At 53.9% G+C, this 6,082-nt stretch overlaps 1 protein-coding gene across 1 annotated transcript in view; it reads left to right on the top strand.

Moving 5' to 3' along the window:
• Positions 1 to 2,927: 2,927 nt before the first annotated feature.
• LOC132809454 (uncharacterized) overlaps positions 2,928 to 6,082 on the top strand; it is a 478,602-nt gene continuing 475,447 nt past the window's right edge. Inside the window, exon 1 of the transcript XR_009642324.1 lies at positions 2,928 to 3,141. The gene's annotated coding sequence lies outside the window, so the exon portion shown is untranslated. The remainder of the gene's footprint in view (positions 3,142 to 6,082) is intronic.

Here is a 6,082-nt window from a genome sequence, read left to right as displayed (position 1 = left end):
GCCCCTCCTCTCGACCTCCCCTCCCCTCCTCTCGACCTCCCTTCCCCTCCTCTCGACCTCCCTTCCCCTCCCGTCCTGTAGCATTCCCCTCCCCTTCCCTCCTGTCGCCCTCCCCTTCCCTCCCCTCTCTCGCTCTCCCCACCCCTCCCCTCTCTCGCCCACCCGACCCTCCCCACCCCTCCCATCTCTCGCCCTCCCAGCCCTCCCCTCCCCTCTCTCGCCCTCCCCTCCCTCACCCTCCCCTCCCCTGTCTCGCTTTCCCAGTCCTCCCTTCCCCTCTCTCGCCCGCCCCTCCCCTCCTCTCACCCTCCCAGCCCTTCCCTCCTCTCCCCTCTCTCGCCCACACGGCCTCCCCTCCCCACCCCCCCCTTGCCCTCCCCTCCCCTCTCTCGCACTCCCGGCCCTACCCTCCCCACCCCGCTCTCGCCCTCCTGGCTGTACCCTCCCCTCTCTCGCCCTCCCAGCCCTCCCCTCCCGTCTCTTGCCCTCCCAGCCCTCCCCTCTCCCCTCTCGCCCTCCTGGTCCTCCCCTCCCGTCTCTAGTCCTCCCGGCCCTCCGCTCCCCTCTCTCTCCCCCTCCCGCACCTCCCCTCCACTCCCCTATATCGCCCTCCCCTCCCCACTCTCGCACTACCCAACCCCTCCCCTCCTCTCGCCCTCCGGGCCCACTCCTCCTCTCCCCTCTCTCACCCTCCCGGCCCTCCCCTCTCTCGCCCTCCCGGCCCTTCCCTACCCTCCCCTCTCTCGCCCTCCCCTCCCCTCTCTCGCCCTCCTCGCCCTCCCCTCCCCTCCCCCCTCTCGCACTACCCTCTCCTCCTCTCCTCTCGCCCTCCCGGCCTTCTCCTCCCCACCCCTCTCTTGCCCTCCCAGCCCTCCCCTCTCTCACCCTCCCGGCCCTTCCCTCCCCTCCAATCTCTCCATCCCCTTCTATCCCCTCTCTCTCACTCCCCGCCGTCCCGGCCCTTCCCCCTCCTCTCCCCTATCTCGCCCTCCCCTCCGCGCGCTCGCTGTCCTGGCCCAGCCCACCCCTCTCTCCCTCTCCTGTCCCTGTCCTCCCATACCCTCTCTCGCCCTCCCCTTTCCTCCTCTTGACCTCCGGGCCCTCCCACCCATCTCTCACCCCTTTCTCCCCTCTCTCGCCCTCCCGGCCGTTTACTCCCCTCCCTCTCTCGCCCTCGGCCCTCACCTCCCCTCTCTCGCCCTCCCGACCCTCCCCTCCCTTCCCCATCTCTCTCGCCCTCGGCCAACCCCCCCCCTCTCTCGCCCTTCCCTCCCTTCCCCCCTCTCTCACCCTCCCCTCCCCTCTCTTGCCCTTCCCTCCACTCCCCTTTCTCGCCCTCTCTTGCCCTCCCCCTCCCTCTCTCCCTCCCCTCTTTCACCCTACCCTCTCTCACCCTATCTCACACTTTCCCCCCTCTTCTCCCTGCTCCTTCACTCTCTCCACTTTCTCTCGCTCTCAACTGCCCTCAATCGGTGTCTCTCTCTCTCTGCCCACGTCCCTCCGTTTCTCTCTGACTGAATCTCTCTCCCTCCTGTCCCTCCCTCCCTCCCTCTCGGACACACTCTTTCTCCCTGCTCCTTCCCTCTCCCTCTGACCCCGAGACTGGAGGTGGGGTGGGGTTGGTCGTGGGGCTGCGTGTGGTGGGGGGTGGGTGGGGGTGAGATGGGGTAGAGATGGAACTGCTGGAGGAGGCAGAGACGGGCAGGACAGAGAGTGTGAGGGTGAGGGGAAAGTGAAGAGTGGAGGCAGGTGGAGAAACCGGGTTGGGGCGGTTGGTGTGAGAGGGAGAACGAGGGAGAGTGAAAGGGGGAGGTTGTGAGAAAGAGTGAGTGTGCAGGGAGAGAGAGGGAGAAATGTGGAGTAAGAGTGGGGGAGATGAAATGAAGAGGCCAGGTTGGAAAGGGGATGGGGAGGGGGACAGAGGGAGTTAACCCCAGCTCCTGAGCCCAGTGCGCGGTGCCCTCCCCTTCCCTGAGGCCCAGGACTTGGGGCTGAGTCTGTCTCTCTCCAGCTCAGCTTCTCCAACACAAAGACACACAACAACATCGGTCCCTCTGCTGCTCGGCACGCTGTAATCCGCATTTTTATTGGTTACAAATGGAAGTGATGGATACAGTCAGTGGGATGGTGCCTTTTCTCACTGGCCCCTGAGTTGTGAGAAACACTGACATGTTTCCCTGTAACCCCTCTGTGGGATAAGGATGGACAAACCAGCGCACCCCTCAGTCTGTTACCATAGCGACAGGCTGCCCCATCGCTGAAACACTGAACTGAAATGAGAAAATCCGGATGGTGTGATTAATGAGGGAATTTGATGGATGGATGGATTTGGGTGAAGGGATATTTCAGCACATTCTTCAGCTGCTGCCTGAACTTAGTCTGGGTCATGGCGTAAATTGCGGTGTTTGTGCAGCAACTGAGGAGCTGCAGCATGAAGCCCAATTCCTGCACAAAGTCATGGAGATACAGAGGGGAATACATTATATCAATTAGCCGGTACCAGATAGAATACAGCATTAACGTTGACCATAACAGGATGAAATTGGCCGAGATCACAAACAGTAAAATGATGGATTTTTTTCGGTTTCTCATTTCAGTGTCAGACTGAGCGTCCCCATTGGTGTGAGTGCGGAGTCTCCTGCGGGCTCTGCTGGTCACTAAAATGTGTCTGACGGTGAGAACATTGAGCAGCAGAATCAGGAGAAATGGGACACCCGGGGTTAGAATGTGGTGGAGGAACTCGATTGTGACCCAGACAATGGAGACTAGACCAGCGTCTGTTACATCACAAAACCAGGGGGAGTTCACCAGCCAATACCGAGCCGTGAGCATAAAATACCAGAAAATGTTCTTTAAACAGCTCAGCACAGTCACTGCTCCCAGAACCACAGCCGCCGTTTTCTCACTGCAATATTTACTTTTCAGCTTCTGGCAACAAATGGCCACAAACCGATCAAAGGTGAAAGTGACGGTGAACCAGACAGAGCAGTCAGTGGCTGCATAAAGCAGGACGGCGTGGATATTACACACGCGGACGGAGTCCCTCAGGAAATAAAACTGTTCCCGATAAACAATGGGGATGTGTCTCAGGATCAGGTCGAGGATAATGACCAGGAGATCCGCCGCTGCCATGGCCCCCAGGTATCGTCTGACACATGGAGACAATCCACAATCTTTATAAAGCAGGACGTAGATGGTCACTACGTTAACTGTGAGGAAGGAAAACAAACCCATTATCCATCAGCCTGGAGGCAAAGGGACCCGTTTGATCAGGGACCCAGTGAGATTTCCAAATGTGTCCCTGTATTCAGGGATTTATTAAAATAATTGGAGCTGGAATAACAAATGGGAAGGTTGGAATTACTGACAAAAATGTGACATAAACCACAAGAAACCCTCCCTCCCCAAACACACAGAGACACATCCATAAGGACAGATGGTTTCTAGAACATTCCCACACACTCGATCACTCGAGAGCAGACACAGGTCACTCCTTCCCAGTTCCTAATACGGAGGGTGGGAGCGTTGCTGTCCTGAAGGATTCTTTCCCAGTTTCCTGAAGACAAACGGAGTTTGGGAATTTCTGTATTTTGGTCTAAATTGTGGTCGATCCTGCGTCGTGGAGAAATGTAAACGCAGGGAAAACGTATTCACCCCTTTAACTGCCTGAGGGGCCTTCGGAACAGTGTCTCCTTCTCCCTGGAACGGGATCTCTTCCCCCGGGATCTTATCGTTTGTTCAATTCACTGACGTCCGGCCGTTCACAAACAAACAATGTCAGGGACAGAACGTTCCGGGGAATGTCAGTTATAGAATGTCAGGGACAGAACGTTCCGGGGAATGTCAGTTATAGAATGTCAGGGACAGAACGTTTCGGGGAGTGTCAGTTATAGAATGTCGGGGACAGAACGTTCCGGGGAATGTCAGTTATAGAATGTCGGGGACAGAACGTTCCGGGGAATGGCAGTTATAGAATGTCAGGGACAGAACGTTCCGGGGGAATGTCAGTTATAGAATGTCGGGGACAGAACGTTCCGCGGAATGTCAGTTATAGAATGTCAGGGGCAGAACGTTCCGGGGAATGTCAGTTATAGAATGTCAGGGACAGAACGTTCCGGGGAATGTCAGTTATAGAATGTCGGTGACAGAAATTTCCGGGAAACTCCGTGACCTGTCCATCACCTTTCACCCCTACCCACCAACATGATGTACTGTGCACAGGTTACATATCTGTCCAGCACCGGGAGCTGCACTGACCACATCATTGTATTATCTATAAACCTCAACTAGACAGGCTGACCAGCACAGAGACCTGTGCAGTGATCACCCGTGAATTCATCTGTAACCCAGGAGCAGTTACCCTCCCAGCATGTAGGGCTGTGTACCCCACCCCAGTGCATTGATCTGTAACCCAGGAGCAGTTACCCTCCCAGCATGTAGGGCTGTGTACCCCACCCCAGTGCATTGATCTGTAACCCAGGAGCAGTTACCCTCCCAGCATGTAGGACTGTGTACCCCACCCCAGTGAATTGCTCAGTAACACTGTGTTAGATCCCTGCCCAGTGAGGGGAAACTTGCAGCCCATGCTGGAAGTGACAGGATGTGCAGCTCCCACCCATTTCCAGCTCCATATCCCCATTGTGCTCTGACGGGGGGGTGCTGTGGATGTGAACATCCCTGCCAGAGAGAGATGGCGGGGGAATCAGTTTAAATATCACCACATGGGAGGGGTTTGGGGTATAGACAGAGAGGGGGAGACTGAGAGACAGTGTCATGGATGGATGTGTTCCCAGGTTTCGGAATGCTGAAACGTAGACACTTCGATAACATCCTGTAACATGAGCCAGGGAAAAAGGGAGATTGGTGTGAGGTCAGATGAAACAACAGCTGCTGTGTGGTTTTGAAATTACGTTTATGTAATTTTAATAAGTGTCTTATTGAAACAGTATATTGCTGTAGAGTTGGAGTATGGTAATAAGCAGTTAGGATAAAGAGGGTCCCAGAGTTGTGAATAGTTGATGTAAAATGTTCACTTTCAGAGTTAAAAAAAAATACATTGATATTTTTTGGGAGTTCTCTATCACTCATATTTCAACAGTTTACAAGGTAAGTTGAGCATTTCTTTATGTTTAGTTTAGTTTAAGTTATCAGATGAGCTTCACGCAGTGTCCTAACAATTGCTGTGTGTGTCTCTGTGTGGGGCAGGTCTGGCAGTCTCTGTGGTGCTGAAAGTGATGCAATGCCTCCCTCTGCTGGCCTCTCCACGCCACTGCACAGGCATTGGCAGAGGGTGAAAACCAACAGAGATTCACTCAGAGAGAGGGAGGGAGAGGGCAGCTGCTCACAGCACCATCCAAACTGATGTCTTATCTATGTACTGATCTAAATGTCCTTTAAAAATTGTAACTGCCCCTATTTTAACCAGTTCCTCTGGAAGTTCATTCCACACACAAGCCAGCTTCTGTCTAAAATAATTACCTCTCCTGACTTTTGTAAATCTTTTTCCTCACGCCTCAAAATATCCCTCAGTTTTGAATCCCCAACTCTAGGGAAAAGACATCAGCCCTACAGCTAATCTGTACCCCTCATCATTTTACAAACCTCTTTAAAGTTACCCCTCCATCTCATACTCTCCAGTGAAAAAAGTCCCAGCCGATTCAGCCTCCCCTTATAGCTCAATCCCTCCATTTCCAGCAACATCCAGGTTAAACTCTTCTGAACCCTCTCCAGCTTAATAACATCAAGGTCAATGATATCAAAGTGAATAGTCAAGGTATTTGCTAAAGGTACGGGGGAGACCAAAACTAGAGGACATAGGCTTAAGGTGAGAGAGTAACATTTAAAAGTGACCTAAGGGGCAGCTTTTTCACCCCGAGGGTGGTGTGCCTATGGAATGAGCGGGCAGGATATCCAGACTGGACACAGTATTCCAGGAGAGGTCTCACCAATGTCCTGTACAACCACAACATGACGTCCCAATTCCGATACTCAAAGGTCTGACCTATGAAGACAAGTGTGTTAAACACCTTCTTAGCCACTTTCTGTATCAGATGCAAATTGTAAAGAATTAAACCTGACAGCC

The sequence above is a fragment of the Hemiscyllium ocellatum genome, unplaced genomic scaffold (genome assembly GCF_020745735.1).
Source record: "Hemiscyllium ocellatum isolate sHemOce1 unplaced genomic scaffold, sHemOce1.pat.X.cur. scaffold_124_pat_ctg1, whole genome shotgun sequence".
In the NCBI taxonomy this organism is placed as follows: domain Eukaryota; kingdom Metazoa; phylum Chordata; class Chondrichthyes; order Orectolobiformes; family Hemiscylliidae; genus Hemiscyllium; species Hemiscyllium ocellatum.
Note: the sequence above shows the minus strand (reverse complement) of the source record. Positions and strands in the feature narration are given on the sequence as shown.